This window comes from Budorcas taxicolor, chromosome 4, assembly GCF_023091745.1.
Source record: "Budorcas taxicolor isolate Tak-1 chromosome 4, Takin1.1, whole genome shotgun sequence".
Lineage (NCBI taxonomy): Eukaryota > Metazoa > Chordata > Mammalia > Artiodactyla > Bovidae > Budorcas > Budorcas taxicolor.
This window is the reverse complement of record NC_068913.1, coordinates 89,446,855-89,468,355: the sequence shown is the minus strand read 5'-3', so window position 1 is coordinate 89,468,355 and position 21,501 is coordinate 89,446,855.

Genomic DNA, 21,501 nt, shown 5'->3' with positions numbered 1-21,501 from the left:
TTTATTTTCCCTGGTGGCTCAGAGGTTAAAGCGTCTGCCTGCAATGCGGGAGACCTGGGTTTGATCCCTGGGTTGGGAAGATCCCCTGGAGAAGGAAATGGCAACTCACTCCAGTATTCTTGCCTGGAGAATCCCATGGACAGAGGAGCCTGGTGGGCTACAGTCCACAGGGTCACAAGGAGTCGGACACGACTGAGCGACTTCACTTCACTTCACTGTTTTATTTTCTGCAGAAATTTAAATAAACAAAAAGAAAAATAATGAGCTGAGAGAACAAGAAGAAATTCTAGGACGAAGAAAAGAGCAGATGGTGGTTGATTATTTTAGTTAATTGTTCAACCAAAAGCTGGGCTCTATTCAGTTCCCTCTTCCTCCCCACTGAATTGGATTAAACTGAGAAAGCAGGGGTCAGATAGAAGAAAAGCCAAAAATTATTAAAAACTTCCTCTGTTACAGAAGGGATCAAAGTTGTTGAGTTTGTTTGTGAGGCAAAATCAATGATTAACTTGGAAATGGTTTTGGTAAGTGACTTCATTTGTTTATTTCAGCATGTTTTCAAAAACAGCATAAAAAAATCTTAACGTTACAAAACTAAAAGCAAGTCTATATAACAAATGGAATCATAGATAATATAGACTTACCCCTAAAAAAAGTATGCATTTACATAAAGTCAATAAAGAATGACATATGCAAAAAAAAAAGAATGATCTGTGATTGGACTAGCATAGGGACTATGTCTGTGACAAGGATGTCTAAATTACTTGCCAAAAATAGGGTAGTGTGTATAAAAAAGGAATAAAATACGATAATTTGTATCACTAGAACACTGAAACAAAAAACATTAAAAATAAAAGGTTAAGGAAACAAGAAAAAAATGAATGTAAGTTTCAAGTGGAATTTAAAGCAAATATAATAGTAATAGCTAACATTGTATAGTACTGATTTTATGTACAAGTTCAAGTGTATCTCTTAAATATTTAATCTTCATATAAAGTCTATGTGGCATATACAGTTATCATCATTTTTCAGGTAATGAGATCGAGTGACAGAAAGGACAGATAATTTGAGCAAAGTGAAGGGAGAGTGAAAGTTGCTCAGTCATGTCTGACTCTTTGCGACCCCATGGACTATACAGTCCATGGGATTCTCCAGGCCAGAATATTGGAGTGGTAGCCTTTCCCTTCTCCAGGGGATCTTTCCAAACCAGGGATCGAACCCAGGTCTCCCACATTACAGGCGGATTCTTTACCAGCTGAGGCACAAGGGAAGCCCAATTTGAGCAAAATCACACAGAAATACTGGGCCTGAGATTTGTGCCCACAGCCTTCTCCACACACTGTGCTGATGTTTGTTTGTTGGGTTTTTTTTTTTTTTTGGTACTATTTGTGGCAACTTTAAAATAAAACAAGAATATAGAGAAAATAAATCATTAATAATAGGAAAGAATTTATATTTACCAAAATGTATACACCATAAATAAAAATTATTCATTTTTAAGCACACAGTTTAAATATTGAAATTGCATGTATAACAGAAAGCAAAGAAAGTTTACATAAATTCAAATGCAAACATCTGAAGAATGTATTTTCAGACCACTGTTCAATAAAACTAGAAAAAAAGTAAATTTAAAGAAAAGTGACACACATAATTTTTAAAAACTATTCAATAAAATAACAATTGGGCCAATAAATCAATAATGATTAAGGAATAGATCAATGAAACAGCAATAAAATGTTTCTGAAATGACAAAATATTAACCCTTGTATAAACTTAAACTCTATGGAATGAGGCTACACCATTAATCAAGATGAATTTAGTAGTTTTAAAAATATTTTTGATGTGATCAAATGTTTAGAAGATAAATTAAGTATTCAACTTATTATCCTAATAATTATCCAAAAGGAAAATTTAGGACAAAATTTGTTGTAATAAAAGCAAAATAAAATTTCATGTTGAATAAAATTTTACAGGGAAGAAATATGCCTTTAGCTATGTTCCTAACTTGATAAGATTCTGACTGTTTTTATACAGGTTGACATCTTTGGTGAGAAATTTTACTCCCATTCTTTCAAAATTCCTTGATAAAATCTTATTAGTAACTTTGATATTTTTAGGAAACTAGACATGAATTTTCCAAATTTCAATACCAATTCTTAACTATATTTCTTTTTCTGCTTTGCAATTATTTTCCAAATAGGTCAAGCTTTCATTTTGCCATTTGAGAAAAAAAAAAATTAATTGAAACCTGACAAGTTTCCTTTGAAGTGCTAAGAAATAAAAATGGTTTCAGTCAGTTCAGTTCAGTCGCTCAGTCGTGTCCGACTCATTGCAACCCCATGAATCGCAGCACGCCAGGCATCCCTGTCCATCACCAACTCCCGGACTTCACTCAGACTCACGTCCATTGAGTCAGTGATGCCATCCAGCCTTCTCATCCTCTGTCATCCCCTTCTCCTCCTGCCCCCAATCCCTCCCAGCATCAGAGTCTTTTCCAAAGAGTCAACTCTTCGCATGAGGTGGCCAAAGTATTGGAGTTTCAGTTTTAGCATCATTCCTTCCAAAGAAATCCCAGGGCTGATCTCCTTTAGGATGGACTGGTTGGATCTCCTTGCAGTCCAAGGAACTCTCAAGAGTCTTCTCCAACACCACAGTTCAAAAGCATCAATTCTTTGGCGCTCAGCCTTCTTCACAGTCCAACTCTCACATCCATACATGACCACAGGAAAAACCATAGCCTTGACTAGATGGATCTTTAGTCAGCAAAGTGATGTCTCTGCTTTTGAATATACTATCTAGGTTGGTCATAACTTTTCTTCCAAGGAGTAAGCATCTTTTACTTAACTATAAAAGGTAAGAATTTATTGACAAGCTGGTACTAATTTGTTAAGGGAAAATGATACATTTACAGTGGAAAATCTTGGCTTATATCACCTTAATCATGTAATCACAGTTAACATGACCAGTAACTGGACAAAGCAAAACCATCTGCTGATAGGATGCAAGGAGAACAATGTCTGTTCCGTGTCATTGCTGCTGAAGATGATAACTTGAATCTAACTGTGAGAAACCATTCAGTTCAGTCAGTTCAGTCACTCAGTCACGTCCGATTCTTTGCGATCCTATGAATCGCAGCACGCCAGGCCTCCCTGTCCATCACCAACTCCCGGAGTTCACTCAGACTCACGTCCATCGAGTCAGTGATGCCATCCAGCCATCTCATCCTCTGTCGTCCCCTTCTCCTCCTGCCCCCAGCATCAGAGTCTTTTCCATTGAGTCAACTCTTCGCATGAGGTGGCCAAAGTACTCGAGTTTCAGTTTCAGCATCATTCCCTCCAAAGAAATCCCAGGGTTGATCTTCAGAATGGACTGGTTGGATCTCCTTGAAGTCCAAGGGACTCTCAAGAGTCTTCTCCAACACCACAGTTCAAAAGCATCAATTCTTCAGTGCTCAGCTTTCTTCACAGTCCAACTCTCACATCCATACATGACCACAGGAAAAACCATAGCCTTGACTAGACGGACCTTTGTTGGCAAAATAATGTCTCTGCTTTTCAATATACTATCTAGGTTGGTCATAACTTTTCTTCCAAGGAATAAGCGTCTTTTAATTTCATGGCTGCAGTCAACATTTACAGTGATTTTGGAGCCCCCAAAAATAAAATCTGACACTTTTTCCACTGTTTCCCCATCTATTTCCCATGAAGTGATGGGACCAGGTGCCATGATATTCATTTTCTGAATGTTGAGCTTTAAGCCAACTTTTTCACTCTCCTCTTTCACTTTCACCAAGAGGCTTTTGAGTTCCTCTTCACTTTCTGCCATAAGGGTGGTGTCATCTGCATATCTGAGGTTATTGATATTTCTCCCAGCAATCTTGATTCCAGCTTTTGTTTCTTCCAGCCCAGCATTTCTCATGATGTACTCTGCGTATAAGTTAAATAAGTAGGGTGACAATATACAGCCTTGATGTACTCCTTTTCCTATTTGGTACCAGAGAAACCATTGGACAAACCTAAACTGAGGGTCATTCTATAAGCTAACTGGCCTATTCTGTTCCAATATGGCAAACTCATGAAAAACAGTAAGAATCAAGGGTGGTTTCAACTTAAAGGAGATCAAGAGCACATAATGGACATTACTCGGGTTCACAGCAAAATTTTGAGTAAGATCTACAGACTAGATAGTGGTCTTAGATCTGTGTTACTTTTCTGATTTTGATAATTATATTAATACAAGAAAAAATTGTGTAAGAAAATTGTAATTGACTAAAAGAATGTCCTCAAACAATCCTTACTAAAGAAATTTTAAAAGTTGTGCTTCAGACAAAGAGTAATCTCAGAACAATCTGACATGAGCAAAGGAAAAAGGAACAAAGAATTTGCTTAACCAACACTGACTAGGAAATAACAGCATGGTATTATGGAATAAAAGAAAAACCACCTGAAAGAACTAAAATACTCAACAACAGCATCAAATAGATCAGATGTGTTTAGAGTGCTAAGACCTTTGCATTGTAGGAAGGATAATAAGTATTTTAATTGATTTCAAACTTTGAGAAGCTAAGTGCTCATGATAGAAAGCTTAAGGTAACTACTCTAAGAATAGGAATGTGGTATTTATTTCCAAACTTATACTGAAAAGAGATGGAATAATAAAAGATAATAAATATTTTAAAAAGCAAGAAAGGAGAAAAAGCAACATTGAAAGTGAAACCAAAACCACAAAAATAAATTCAAATGTATCAATACCCATTATGGACATAAACAGAATAAATACACCAGTTGAAAAATTGGCATTTTGGGTCTGTTGATGTTTTTTCTCAGAATGGATTTAAAAACACATGCAATACAACTCAATTATATCTTGTTAATAAGAGGTACATCTAAAACATAATGATCCAGAAATTCTGAAAACCAAAGAGTAAAAATAGATATTCCTAACTAAACAAAATTTGGTATACTTATATTAGTATCATATCATATAAAGAAAATTTAAAAAGAATATAAAAGGATATTCCCAAATAAATGAAAATTGATATACTTAGATTAACATCATACGAAGGAATCTTAAAAGCAAAAAGTATTTTTAAAGATAAACAATATCATAATTTTTTAAAGTATTAGTTCATATTTTAAAATTGTATGTATCTAATAATAAAATTTCAAAATACATTAAGAAAACATTAAGGATTTACAAAAGAAATAGAGAAATCCAAAATATAATGGTATATTTAATCATAGTTCTGAATAATTGATGAATCGAGCATACAAAAAGTTCTTTCATTTTTAAAAAATGTAGACCAATGGTCTTATGCTTAAATGTCATTGTGGTTATCCACATTCATAAACCATAACTAATTGTAAAAGACCCTCCACAGAAATCCTCTGGACAGAGGTAAAAATGTGAACAGAAATGACTTACAAGACAGTGCCAGTTTGACATAATTCTTTTACAATTAATAGTTGTTGGAAAATGGAGTCTGGCCTGATATACAGTTATATCAACATTCACAGAGGCTGAATATAACAAACGTAAGGTTCACTGCGACCAGATTTTTTTTTAATCACACTTTATAAATAGTGTTCTCTTTTAGCTGTGGAAGTCAAAGAGTCTCTTTGGTGGATAGAAACTGTAGTCAGGTTTTCCTGTCATGCTTCCACATAGAGTGCCCAATGGTTAGCTACTGTCCAGTTTCTTTAATATAAAACAAGAGACTCCCAGCAGGCCCATGTAGATGAAGACCTTCTGTAGGGCGGAGATCACATCTTGGAGCATCTTCTGTTTCCTCTCCTTGCCCAGTTTTATCCAAGCCTCTCAATACAGAAGGTTGCAGCTCTGCCTCACTGGGCTTCATGCCTGTGCTTTGCTCTCTCTCCTTCCTACCTGAAGCCTGGACACTTAACTTCTTCAAACCTTGGTTACCCACTAAGCAGAATGGAAACCATAATAAAGCCATAATCGATTGCATTGTTGTGAATCCTAAATGAGATACACTCAGAAAACTTTACCCAGAGATATTAACATTCCCACTACCTCACACCATGCTCCTTAACCTCCTGTTACTCACTAGGACTAAAGTCACTGATAACCCTTCCACATAGGGGATGAAAGGACTAAGATCCGTCACCTCCAGCTGATGTCATGCTATGTCAGGTGCTTCCCTATCTTGGGCATCTACTCTGCTCCCTCAGTGTCCCTGCTGTGGGTCATAGTCTGGGTAATTTAGATGCCAAGCTTAGCAGCCAGGGAGGCTGTATCATGCTCTTCTTTCTGTAACCAGTGCTGTTGCTATTGTAGTGTTTTGTGTGCGCTGAACACCAGATCACTATTATTATCATCACCGTTGCAACTGATGACAATAATAAAACAATGTCTCGGGCTTTGGTGGATGATGTCCACTCTCCCCAGGCTGTTTGGCTGATTCTGTCCTGTCCTCTCCGCCTGATCTAAAACAGATCCCTGAGTTGTCTCTTAGCTGATAATCTCTCTCCTACCTCATTTGATTTTACTCAGTTTTTTCCCCTCCAGATTTTAAATGATGAGCAAGCTCTGTACAGACTCTTCTCAAAACTGATTTAGTTTAGATTCAGCAGCAGTCTTGCAGGATCATGGAGAGAATGCTAGTTTAATGCCACAATCATCTCAGCTCCTACAGAGTATTCATTTCATTGTCAGCTGGTGGGAACAGGCGATTGCCGTGGTAGAAGGCTGATTCCCTTCAGTAATGAAGCAAGGAAGGCACTGGGACATTTTCATTTCTGAATTCCAAGTGAGTACATATTGTCATTTCAGATACTATTCCAAGAGCTATCATTTGCTGGAGTGCATCTGGTATCACATTTATTTACAGCATTCTAATTTTTCTTTAAAACTTAGGGAATGTGGGAAGAAACTGAGGATATTGATTTTGGATATGTAGAACTCAGCTATCAAGATAGTGTTCAAGTAATATTCTCCAAGGGAAAAATGCTCAATTTCTCATCATTTCTGATACTGAAGACAGCATTGGCAAGAATAATTGAAAATAGGTAATGGGCAATCAGCCAGAGGGTTCATTTGATAGCAAAGAGACATCCGAGTCCCAGGGAGAGAAAATCAAGTTGTAAGGGAGGTGAAGTCCTACCAAGTAGTAATAATGGAAAATTGTGCAACTTTTTACTTTGATACTGAATCATCTCTCATCCTGCTCTAACTGAGATGAAGAACACAATTTTATTGTATGAAACAGTAAAGGAAAGAAAAATAGAAGAGTTGTGTAAGATAATGATAATTGCCTTGCCCCGAGAAAAATCCATAATTCAAAAGGAAACTGTAACACAATACTGAAAAATGAACTCAATATAATTAAACAAGTAACCGAGGATGTAAAAGACAACCACAAAGCGGAAGCTGAAAATTGTCAACAATAGCATATAATGTTAGATAAAAATAGGGTGATATTTTCAAGACATTCAAGGAAGAACGTGTGAGCCAAGGGTTTTATATGCAATACTTCAGTTTTTATAGCTATAGAAAACCAATTTTAACCATGTAAGAACTTGGAATGTTGCACTTACAACTTTTTCCTGAGGAATCTGCCAGAGAACAATCAATCAAAAGACAACTTTAGGGACTTTCCTGATGGTCCAGTAGCTAAGACTCTGTGGTCCTAAAGCATGGGGCCCAGGTTCAATCCTTGGTCAGGAAACTAGATCCCACATGCCACAACAAAGACTCAGCACAACAAAATAAATAAATGAATTTTTTTAAAGAGGTAATTTTAGTAAAGCCCTTCTAGTCAACATTGTTGTATGTATTTAATTATACATCCAAGAGTAAAATAAAGATGAGAATAAAGGTGGAATATTAGAATGTAAATGTTAAATGGTTTGAGTAAATAGAAACAACTCAATGTTTTGAATAAATAGAAACAACTCAATGGTTTGAGTAAATAGAAACAGCTGAAAAATGGACAGGAAAAAATAAAGTTAACAAATTTGAAAAAGTTATAGAGAAAACCTTAAAATACTTCTGAAATGTACATTATATTTGAACAAATGGAAAGGTATTCCATATTATTTGAAAGAATAAGCATCATCAAGATGTTAATTCTATCCAAGATAACATAAACTCTAATAAAAATACCTTTTAAAAAAATGACAGAATTAGATGAACTGAATCTAAAGGGTATATGAAAAAATATAATGAAGCTCAAATTACTATGGAGAGAAAAAAATAGGAGAAAAAGGGCAATAGGAAGTAAGAAGATTAGCAGGAATAGATACTAAACATACTACATAAACCTCTAATTAGAACAATGTGGACTGGTGCATGGACACCTCTGGTGGGTCAGTGGTAAAGACTGCCTGCCACTGCAGGAGATGTGGGTTCGATTCCTGGGTTGGGAAGATCCCCTGGAAAAGGAAATGGCAACCCAATCCAGTATTCTTGCTTGAAGAATACCATGGACAGAGGAGCCTGGTGGGCTACAGTTCATGGGGTCACAAAGCATCAGACACAGCTTAGCAACTGAGCACGCACGCTCAGAGTGCTGCATTAATATAGACTGACTGACATTCTAAGGAAACACACAGAAAACTAAAAACGAGATCCAAGTATGTGGGATAATGTATGTATGCTAAACCAATGGTGAAAGATGAATTTTTCAATGGAAAAAATCTTGAAAAAAGATAAAATTAAATCCTAACCTCCAACTAGACATAGGAATAAAATCCACTGATTGAACAGGTATCTGAATATTTAAAAATTAAAAATTGTATAAAACCTATGTATGTACCAGAAAAATAATGAATTCCTGTATCAACTAGAAATGGAGAAAGCTAACTTATGACTAAAGCACTTGGAACTATTAAAGAAAAGAGAAAAAAGTTCAACCCCAACAATTTATAAGGCAAATAAAAGAAGTTTAAAAGAAGCATAAGAGATTTAGAGAGGGAAGGAGAAGATTTGCTTTGCCACTGTAGTTAGTCTTTTGCCTTCCCAATTTGATCTTAAATAGTTTTGAATAAAGAGTCTGGATAATATGATTTCTAAAGTTCCTTTAATATGAATGTTTCAGAATTCTAGCATACCTGAACTACCAAAATACAGGAAAAAACCAGTTATATGCTTGGTTGAATATCGGTCTTTTTATTCCCTTCTCAGTAATCTGAGTATTTTCTTTTAAACTCTTCACCCAATCATAAAATGCCAGCCCTGTTCCACTGTTTCTTCTCCCGATGGCCTTCATCTCTTATCACTCCTCTCAGTATGATGATCCTGCCATTAGCCCATGAGCAGTTATTCAAATCTCATGGATCAGAATTTCTGTTCCCTGAAGCCCTCCAGCAACCAAGAACTTTGGAATTTAACAGTGAACAAAAAACAGTTGATCAAGGTCACTGTGTTTATGGGGTGAGGGTGATACAGTTAACTCAGAGCTTTTGCCTTGGGAAAGGTGGTAAGGAAGGAAAATATCCAATAACAGGAAATAAGTTCCATAACCTTTGACTATGATGTGTATTGGTGGTAATTTGTGAAAATAAAGTGTAAGATGATGAAGAGACAGATGTAGAAGAGAAGCAATGTTGCTATCAGAAATAGGAAGTCAATTGTAATTTTATTTTACATAAACATACAACTTTTAGCTATTTCGAATTTATTACAAAAATTGTTTGAAGTTGCTTAAAACAGAAGATGTATTTCTTTTTCTACTAAAGTATAGTTGATTTACAATATTGTGTTAATTTTAGATGTATAGCAAAATTATTTAGTTATTATTTTCCATTATAGGTTATTATAAGATATTGAATTTAGTTTCCTATGCTATACAGTAAATCTTTGTTGCTTATCTATTTTATGCTAGAAGTTTACATCTGTTAATCCCAAACTCCTAATTTAATCTCCCATCTCTTTCTCTTTTGGTAACCATAAATTTGTTTTCTATGTCTGTGAGTCTTTCTGTTTTGTATGTAGATTCACTTGTGTTATGTTTTAGATTCCACATATAGGTGATTACAGTGTTTGTCTTTCTCTGCCTGGCTTACTTAACTAATTATAATATTCTCTGTGTGTGCTCAGCTGCTCAGCCATGTCTGACTCTTTGCAATCCCACGGACTGCAGCCCACCAGGCTCCTCCATCCATGGAATTTTCCAGGCAAGAATACTGGATTGCCATCTCCTTCTCCAGGGGATATTCCTGACCCAGGGATCGAACGCAATTGCATCTCCTGTGTTGGCAGGCAGATTCTTTACCACTGGTGCCACCTGGGGAGTGGGTATAATATTCTCTAGGTCTATCCATGTTGCTGAAAATGGCAATATTTCATTTTTTTAAATGAATGAATAATATATATGTATATCTCACATCTTTTTAAGCTGAGCATCTATTGATGGACACTTGGATCATTTCTTTGTCTTGGCTATTGTGAATGGTCCTGCTGTGACTGTTGGGGTGCAGGTATCTTTTTGAATTAGAGTTTTCATTTTCTAGATATATAGCCAGGAATGAGATATCTGGGGCATATGGTAGCTCTATTTTTAGTGTTTTAAGGAACCTGCATACTGTGCTCCATAGTGGCGACACCAATTTACATTTCTACCAAAAGTGTAGGGGGTAGAAGACCCATTTCTAAAGGAAAAAAAAATCATATGGTATGTGAGATTGAAGGTAATTATATATAAAACCTTGGGTATAAATAGTGTCAAGATTATGTATTTATTTAAGGCATAATATTGTAGAAGCTAAAGCCAAAAAAAGGAGAGCTGTGTTATGTAATTCCTATTGTCATAAAAGTCAGCATTACATGTTCTTTGAATTAATAATTCTATTATTTATTTATTCAACATCTTTTTAAGAGAGAAGAGACAGAATGATTTGTCTATTGCTGACTTCTTTCAGTAGCTTGTTTACCCAAAGGATCCTCATATGGGCCCAGGAAAGATTTACCACTGGGTCTGTAACTAGTTTCCCTTCCTCAGGGATGCCTGAGATAAGATTGACCTGAACTTGTGCAAACGTTAACTTATGGAACAGGAATGCTTTTAGAAGAGTTCCCAAGAATAGCAAGGAGAGATAAGAAAGCCTTCCTCAGCAATCAGTGCAAAGAAATAGATGAAAACAATAGAATAGGAAAGACTAGAGATCTCTTCAAGAAAATAAAGATACCAAGGGAACATTTCATGCAAAGATGGGCTCAATAAAGGACAGAAATTATAGGGACCTAACAGAAACAGAAGAAATTAAGAAGAGGTGGCAAGAATACACGGAATAACTGTACAAAAAAGATCTTCACAACCCAGATAATGACAATGGTGTGATCACTCACCTACAGCCAGACATCCTGGAATGTGAAGTCAAGTGGGCTTTAGGAAGTGTCACAACAAACAAAGCTGGTGGAGGTGATGGAATTCCAGTAGAGCTATTTCAAATCCTAAAAGATGATGCTGTGAAAGTGCTGCACTTAATATGCCAGCAAATTTGGAAAACTCAGCAGTGGCCACAAGACTGGAAAAGGTCAGTTTCCATTCCAAACCCAAAGAAAGGCAATGCCAAAGAATGCTCAAACTACTGCACAATTGCACTCATCTCACACGTTAGTAAAGTCATGCTCAAAATTCTCCAAGCCCGGCTTCAGCAGTACGTGAACTGTGAACTTCCAGATGTTCAAGCTGGTTTTAGAAAAGGCACAGGAACCAGAGATCAAACTGCCAACATCTGCTGGATCATGGAAAAAGCAAGAGAGTTCCAGGAAAACATCGATTTCTGCTTTATTGACTATGCCAAAGCCTTTGACTGTGTGGATCACAAGAAACTGTGGACAATTCTGAAAGAGATGGGAATACCAGACCACCTGACCTGCCTCTTGAGAAACCAGTATGCGGGTCAGGAAGCAACAGTTAGAACTGGACATGGAACAACAGACTGGTTCGAAATAAGAGAAGGAGTACATCAGGGCTGTATATTGTCACCATGTTTATTTAACTTATATGCAGAATACATCATGAGAGATGCTAGGCTGGAAGAAGCACAAGCTGGAATCAAGATTGCTGGGAGAAACAGCAATAACCTCAGATATGCAGATGACACCACCCTTATGGCAAAAAGTGAAGAACTAAAGCGTCTCTTGATGAAAGTGAAAGAGGAGAGTGAAAAAGTTGGCTTAAAGCTCAACATTCAGAAAACGAAGATCATGGCATCTGGTCCCATCACCTCATGGGAAATAGATGGGGAAACAGCGGAAAAAGTGTCAGACTTTATTTTGGGGGCTCCAAAATTACTTCAGATGGTGATTGCAGCTATGAAATTAAAAAACGCTTACTCCTTGGAAGGAAAGTTATGACCACCCTAAACAGCATATTAAAAAGCAGAGACATTACTTTGTCAACAAAGTTCCGTCTAGTCAAGGCTATGGTTCTTCCAGTAGTAGTATGGATGTGAGAGCTGGACTATAAAGAAAGCTGAGTGCAGAAGAATTGATGCTTTTGAACTGTGGTGTTGGAGAAGACTCTTGAGAGTCCCTTGGACTGCAAGGAAATCCAACCAGTCCATTGTAAAGGAAATCAGTCCTGGGTGTTCATTGGAAGAACTGATGTTGAAGCTGAAACTCCAGTACTTTGGCCACCTAATGCGAAGAGCTGACTCATTTGAAAAGACCCTGATTTGGGGAAAGAGTAGGAGGAGAAGGAAAGGACAGAGGATGAAATGGTTAGATGGCATCACTGACTCAATGGACATGAATTTAGATAAACTCCGGGAGTTGGTGATGGACAGGGAGGTCTGGCATGCTGCAGTTCATGGGACTGCAAAAAGTCAGTCACGACTGAGTGACTGAACTGAATTGAACTTGGTTTACCTAGTTTAAGTCTTATAAATAAATCTGAAATTTATGGAATTATATGCTGTATCTGTGTTGAAGTGAAGGTGAAAGTCGTTCAGTTGTGTCTGACTCTTGGCGACCCCATGGACTATATAGTCCATGGAATTCTCCAGACCAGAATACTGGAGTGGGTAGCCTTTCCCTTCTCCAGGGGATCTTCCCAACCCAGGGCTCAAACCCAGGTCTCACACATTGTAGGCAGATGCTTTACCAGCTGAGTCACAAGGGAGCCCAAGAATACTGGAGTGGATAGCCTATTCCTTCTCCAGCAGATCTTCCCCACCCAGAAATTGAACCAGGTCTCCTGCATTGCAGGCGGATTCTTTACCAGCTGAGCTCTCAGGGAAGCCCATTGAAGTATTAGAATTTAATTATGTAGCCAGAACAGATCTGTATGTGTGATGAATGAGGCATAATTCTTTGCAACCCCATGGATTGTAGCCCGCCAGGCTCCTCTGTCCATAGGATTTCCCAGGCAAGTATACTGGAGTGGATTGCCATTTCCTACTCTGAGTCTCTGTTCATTGGTTTCCCTGTGCTTAACTTGTACCCAATTAGACAGCATAATTCTGAAAGCAAATGAGGTCAGGTATAGAAATGAGTACTCTGACAGCTGCATCTGATATTTGGGGCCTCAAGGATATTGGTGCTGCTTGCATTATTGTTTTAATTCTTTGCTAATCATTTAGCTTAAGGCTGAGAAAGACTCTTATTTCATTGATTGATAATTCAGGGCTTTGTGATTGTACATGTATAGTGAACAGTATAAGACACAGCATCTCCCAATTTCTTTTAGAAGAGATGCTGACACATTCTTCACATAACTATTCCTTATAAACAAACTTCATAGTGTCTGAAGGGCCAACACAGTGAAAGCAAACTGATTTTAAAGGGATTCAAAGCTCTCTGGGACACACGTGTGACTTCTTAAGGGTTTGGGCTCTGTTCAAGTTTTGAATTTCAAAAATCTAGAGTGATGAATTCCTAGCAGGTTTCATAGTCTTCCTTTCACATATTAGTGGTGTCTACAGGGCTTATATCAAGAGCTTTGCAGGGATCCATTCCTAGAGAATGCCTGATATGTGTTTGTTGAGTACAAAAATGTCTTTAAGATTTAGAAACAAGACATAAAATATTAAATTGCCATTGTTATAAATTTTGAAAGATTCTTTTCTTTCCTATGGTTTGGATGCAAGACAATTATTGTATGATCTATTGACCATTTATAGTGATCACTGAACAGCAAATGCCAGTTCTGAATGCATTAAAGTCCAAATCATTCTTTGATAAGTACTACTTGCTTATACCTAAGATATGCAGATGACACCACCCTTATGGCAGAAAGTGAAGAGGAACTAAAAAGCCTCTTGATGAAAGTGAAAGTGGAGAGTGAAAAAGTTGGCTTAAAGCTCAACATTGAGAAAATGAAGATCATGGCATCCGGCCCCAACACTTCATGGGAAATAGATGGGGAAACAGTGGAAACAGTGTCAGACTTTATTTTTGGGGGCTCCAAAATCACTGCAGATGGTGATTGCTGCCATGAAATTAAAAGACGCTGACTCCTTGGAAGAAAAGTTATGACCAACCTAGATAGTATATTCAAAAGCAGAGACATTACTTTGCTGACTAAGGTCCGTCTAGTCAAGGCCATGGTTTTTCCTGTGGTCATGTATGGATGTGAGACTTGGACTGTGAAGAAGGCTGAGCGCCGAAGAATTGATGCTTTTGAACTGTGGTGTTGGAGAAGACTCTTGAGAGTTCCTTGGACTGCAAGGAGATCCAACCAGTCCATTCTGAAGGAGATCAGCCCTGGGATTTCTTTGGAAGGAATGATGCTAAAGCTGAAACGCGAGTACTTTGGCCACCTCATGTGAAGAGTTGACTCATTGGAAAAGACTGATGCTGGGAGGTATTGGGGGCAGGAGGAGAATGGGACGACAGAGGATGAGATGGCTGGATGGCATCACTGACTCGATGGACGTGAGTCTGAGTGAACTCCGGGAGTTGGTGATGGACAGGGAGGCCTGGTGTGCTGTGATTCATGGGGTCGCAAAGAGTCGGACACAACTGAGTGACTGAAATGAACTGAACTGAACTTGCTTATAAGAGCACTCACTATATGTGTTTTGTATTTAGAAGTTGTTAGATGCATGGTGCTTGTCTGTTTTCCTCTTTTTTAAAACTTAAAAATATTTTCCCTAATAAATGTTCCTGCTGGATAAAGAAGGTATGATTCAGTGCACATAAATATTTTTTTGCTCCTGGAGGACTTCTCATTGTAAATTGATGAACGGTCTTTTAGCTGATTGAGCTGAATCAGTCTTCTAGAGTTTATCACAATAAATTTGCATTTTTTTACCTGTAAGTATGAGTATCAGACCCTGGCCTCATGGGAAGTCTACCAGAGAGATGATTCCTGGGGAGGCCCTACTTTATAGCTGTGAAACTTTCCATCTGTTCTAAGTATACCGAATAGTGGAAACACCTCTTTGTTAGGAAAGCAAAGTGTGGGGTGTGGGGAACAAAATGAAATAACTTTAAAAATGGGAATTCAAAAGATAAGATTATGAAATCTCTTTTGAGTCGTGGCTCCCTAAATCCCTGAGTTACATTGGTACAGTGAATATTTATTTTTACATTCTGAATGTATTGATATTTTACTGGACAGTATTGTCTACATCAGGGCTTCCCAGGTGGCACAGTAATCTGTCTGCCAGTGCAGGAGATGCAGGAGACGTGGGTTCAATCCCTGGATTGGGAAGATCCCCTGAAGGAGGAAATAGCAATCCACCCCAGTATTCTTGCCTGGAAAGTAACATGGACAGTGGAACCTGGGGGACTACAATCGATGGGGCTGTAGAGTCAGACATGACTGAGAGGCTGAGCAGCACGCATTGTCTACATCACACCCAAGGCTGATATGTTTAATCAAATCCATTTAAACAGCAAGTATTTTTAAATGCCTGTTTTTGCTGAGCACTGGAGCTTGTGCTAGGGATACAAGATATTAGCAAGATAGTTAGAACTTCTTCCCTTGGGGAAACCACTATCTCCAGGGAGAAACAGACATTTAATTAAGCACTCAAGTGATTATTCAATTATAATTGTGAGAAATACCTCAAAGCACAGGAGCTCTGAGCAATGGAAGGCTATAAACAGATGATCTGATGTGAAACAAGGTTCAGAGAAGTTTCTTAATTGTCCAAAATCTTACAGCTTACAGGTAGCAAAGCAGAAATTTGCATCCAGGTAGAATCTTACTCTGATGTATTACATTTACTGCCTCCAGTTACGCAGCTAAAATAGTGGCACAGGGTGCCATGTGGGTAAAATGAATGGTGCATCAGTTTTCTAAGATTGCTGTAACATATCACTAAAAATTTAGTAGTTTACCTTAAGTTATCTAGGTTAGAATTCCAACAGTCCTCATGGGCTAAAGTCAAGGTGTCAGCAGATCTGTGTCCCTTTCTGGAGGGTCTAGGGGAAAATCTGTTTCCTTGCAGAATTTTCCATCTTCAAGAGGCTACCTGCATTCTTTGGCTCATGGTCTTTTCTCCCTCTTTGATAATGATGAGCTGGGTTCTTCTCACATCACATCACTCTGACATACTCTTCCGCTTCCTTTTTCCATTTTTAAGGACTCTTGTGATTACATTAAACCCATGCAAATAATCCAAGATAATTTCTCTGTTTTAAAATAGCTGATTAGCAAACTTAATTTAATCTGTGACCTTAATTCCCCCTTCCCATGTAAAGCAGCATAGTCACTGGTTCCAGGGATTAAGATATAGACATATTTGGGGGCTGTCCTTCGACCTAACCACAGAAGGGGGGTGGGAAGGTTTCATAAAAAGAAAACTGAAACAGCATGAACAGACCCAGAAAAAGTGGTTTCAAGTAATGGAGAACAGTAGTAAGTTTGATTCCTTTTCCTCTAGTTCATGGGCACACTAATGGGGAGACTATGAAAGAAATATAGTGGATGCTACTTAGAATAGTCAGGGGTAGGCCAGATAATAGTGGCCTTGATTAGCTGGTTACACAAGTAGGGTTTATCCCATGAGCAGTGGCAAGGCACTGAAGAATTTCAGCAAGCCACAGTATGGTCAGGCTCTATTTTAGCTTTATTCCCTTTCAGATATAAATGGAAAAATATTCTCCTCCCTGACCCACTAGAACCATATGCAGTGATGAACCTGGCTGTATGCTAATCAGTAGGGTTCTGAGTAGATGCTCTTTTTAAGACACCACCAGCCTGTGAGGAAGTAAGAAGGGGCCCCTGAAATCAACACTGGCCAGCCAGAGACTTCCTCACTTTAGCCATGACATCTCTCTCTTTCTTTTTAATCTTCAAGATAAACAGATAAGAGAGGGGGTGGCCAAGATGTCAGAGTTAGAAGACCCTGAGCTCACCTCCTCCTATGAGCACACCAAAATTACAACTATTTACAGAGCAACTATCAATGAGAAAGACCAGAAACCTAGTAAAAAAAAAAAAAAACTACAACTAAAAATATAAAGAAGGAACCACAGTGAGATGGGTGGAAGGATGGAGAGATGGTACAGTTAAGACCCACACCCTCTGGATGGTCAACCCATAAAGGGGAGGAAAATAACATTTGCTGAAGTCCTTCCCAAGAAGCGAGGATTGAGCCCCATGTCAGGCTCCCCAGCCCAAGCATTCTGCACTGGAAAGACAAGCCCCCAGGATATTTGGCTTTGAAGGCCATCAGGGCTTACTTTCTGGAGAGTCAGAGGGCTGTGGGGAACAGAGACTCTCCTATTAAAGGGTACACACAGGTTCACACTTTGGGACCCAGGGCAGAAGCAGTCATTTGAGAGGAGACTGGTCAGACCCACCTCCTGATTTTGGAGAGCTACGTGCAAAGAATCAAGCTGTACTACTTTGTCACAGCATGAGTAAAAATAAATTCAAATTAATTCAGAACAGATTAAAGACTTAAATGAAAGACCTGAAACTACAAAACTTAGGGAAGAAAACATAGGCAGTGAGCTCTTTGACATGGGTCTTAGTAATATTTTTTTGACTGTATCTCCATTTGTTTGGTAGTATCTCCTCAAGCAAGGGAAATTGAAGCAAAAATAAATGAATGAGACTCTATCAAGCTAACAAGCTTCTGCACAGCAAAGTAACAACAAAGCCGATCTACTGAATAGGAGAAAATAGTTGCAAGTGATATATGAATAAAAGGTCAATACCAAAATATTCAAAGGACTCATACAACTCAACATTTAAAAAAAAAATCACTCAATTGAAAAATGGGCAGAGCATCTGTACAGATATTTTTTCAAAGAAGACATACAGATAGCCAATAAGCACATGAAGAGATGTTCAACAGCATTAATCATCAGTTCAGTTCAGTTCAGTTCAGTCACTCAGTCATGTCCAACTCTTTGAGACTCCATGGACTACAGCATGCCAGGCCTCTCTGTCCATCACCAACTCCTGGAGTTTACTCAAACTCATGTCCATTGAGTCGGTGATGCCATACAGGCATCTCATCCTCTGTTGGCCCCTTCTCTTACCACCTCAGTCTTTCCCAGCATCAGGGTCTTTTCAAATGAGTCAGCTCTTCGCATCAGATGGCCAAAGTACTGGAGTTTCAGCTTCAACATCAGTCCTTTCAGTGAATATTCAGGACAGATCTCCTTTAGGATTGACTGGTTGGATCTCCTTGCAGTCCAAGGGACTCTTAAAAGTATTCTCCAACACTACAGTTCAAAAGCATCAATTCTTCTGTGCTCAGCTTTCTATATGGTCCAACTCTCACATCCATACATGACTACTGGAAAAACCATAGACTTGACTAGATGGATTTTTGTGGGCAAAGTAATATCTCTGCTTTTTAATATGCTGTCTAGGTTGGTCATAACTTTCCTTCCAAGGAGTAAGCGTCTTTAAATTTCATGGCTGCAGTCACCATATGCAGTGATTTGGGAGCCCAGAAAAATAAAGTCAGCCACTGTTTTCACTGTTTCCCCATCTATTTGCCATGAAGTGATGGGACCAGATGCCAAGATCTTCGTTTTCTAAATGTTGAGCTTTAAGTCAACTTTTTCACTCTCTTCTTTCACTTTCATCAAGAGGCTCTTTAGTTCTTCTTCACTTTCTGCCATAAGGGTGGTGTCTTCTGCATATCTGAGGTTATTGATATTTCCCCTGGAAATCTTGATTCAGTTGTGCTTCTTCCAGACCAGTGTTTTTCCTGATGTACTCTGCATATAAGTTATATAAGCAGGGTGACAATATATAGCCTTGATGTACTCCTTTCCCAATTTGGAACCAGTCTGTTGTTCCATGTCCAGTTCTAACTGTTGCTTTCTGACCTGCATACTGGTTTCTCAAGAGGCAGCTCAGGTGGTCTGGTATTCCCATCTCTTCAAGAATTTTCCACAGTTTCTTGTGATCCATGCAGTCAAAGGCTTTCGCATAGTCAATAAAGCAGACATATATGTTTTTTTGGAACTCTCTTGCTTTTTCCATGATCCAGGAGATGTTGGCAGTTTGATCACTGGTTCCTCTGCCTTTTCTAAAACCAGCTTGAACATCTGGAAGTTCATAGTTCACATACTGCTGAAGCCTAGCTTGGAGAATTTTGAGCATGACTTTGCTAGTGTGTGAGATGAGTACAATTGTGCAGTAGTTTGAGCATTCTTTGGCATTGCCTTTCTTTGGGATTGGAATGAAAACTGACCTTTTCCAGTCCTGTGGCCACTGCTGAGTTTTCCAAATTTGCTGGCATATTGAGCGCAGCACTTTCATAGCATCATCTTTTAGGATTTGAAATACCTCAACTGGAATCACCTCCGCTAGCTTTGTTCATAGTGATGCTTCCTAAGGCCCACTTGACTTCACATTCCAGGATGTCTGGCTCTAGGTGAGTGATCACACCATTGTGATCATCTGGGTCATGAAGATCTTTTTTTTTTTTTTTTTTAACAGTTCTATGTATTCTTACCACCTCTTCTTAATATCTTCTGCTTCTGTTAGATCCATTAATCATCAGGGAAATGGAAATCAAACTCACACTGAACTGTCACTGCAGACCTGTTAGAATGACTGTTATCAAAAAGACAACAAATAGCAAGAGTTGTTGAGGATGTGGAAAAAGGAAACTCTTGGGCTCTATTGGTGGGGATGTAAACTGATGCAGCAACTATGGAGAAAGTATGGATAGTCTTCAAAAAATTAAAAACATAACTGCTATATGATCCTGCAGTTCCATTCCTGAAAATTTATCCAAAGAAAACAAAACCACTGATTAGAAAACACATGCACCCCTATTTCCATTATAACTTTATTTACAATACCAAGATATGGAAGGAATCCAAGTGTCCATGAATGAATAAAGAGATGGTGTGTGTGTGTGTGTATATATATATATATATATATATATATATATATATATATATATATAATGTGAAGGAGGGGAAGGAAAGAAATATTACAGGGAGATTAAGAGGTACAAACTCCCATTTGCAAAATGATGAGTTATGAGTACGAAATGTACTGTGTGGGGAACAAAGTACAGTGACAGATAATAACTAGATTACCATCATGATTATTTTGAAATGTATAGAAATAATGAATCAATATGATATGTAACAGAAACTAACATAGTGTTGTAGGTCAATTATAATACTCCAAAAACAAGTAAGCAAACAAACTCATAGAAAAGATCAGATTTGTGATTACCAGAGGCAGAGGGGAGGAGGAATTGGATGAAGGCAGTCAAAAGTTACAAACTCCCAGTTATAAGATAAATAAGTACTAGGGATGTAATGTACAACATGCTAAATATAACTAACAATGCTGTCTGTTACTTATGAGCTGTTAAAAGAGTAAGTCCTAAGCATTCTCATCTCAAGGAGAAATATTTTTTTTTTCTGTTTTAAAATTTTGTGTCTATATGAGACAATGGATGTTCACTAAACTTACTGTGATAATCATTCGACTATGTGGTGATGGTTTAGTCGCTAACTTGTGTCCAACTCTGCAACCCGTTGGACTGTAACCTGCCAGGCTCCTCTGTCCATAGGATTTCCTAGGCAAGAATACTGAAGTGGGTTGCCATTACCAACTCCAGGGGATCTTCCTGACCCAGGGATCAAACTCGGGTCTCCTGCATTGTAGGCGGATTCTTTATGGTCTGGGAAACCCTTGATGATGTATGTTAGTTAAATCATCATGCTCTCTGCCTTAAACTCATACAGTGCTGTATGTCTGTTATATCTCAGTGATACTGGAAGAAAAGAAGATAACCACATAAGAAGTCAGTATTCCTGTCATGGGTGGGTAAGTCATTTTCTGCCTTGTCAACATTTAAGCCTCCAGTAAAATATGCCTTTAGTTTTATTGCAGGTTCAGTTAGACTCTAGCAATCTTTTAGTAATGAAAAGTTCTACCTATCACACCTGATACATCTCTCTATTTTCTCTTTGGTAATATTTTATTAATTTGAAACACATTTAGTGAGGAGGATAAAGTATACAGTATACAAGGTAACAACTTCATACATTGGCTTTTTACAAAAATCCTCAACTTTTTACCATAAAGGTGCTCACCAGTATAAGACCCTTTACAGTAAGTTTTCATACTTAAAAAACAAAGACTTAACT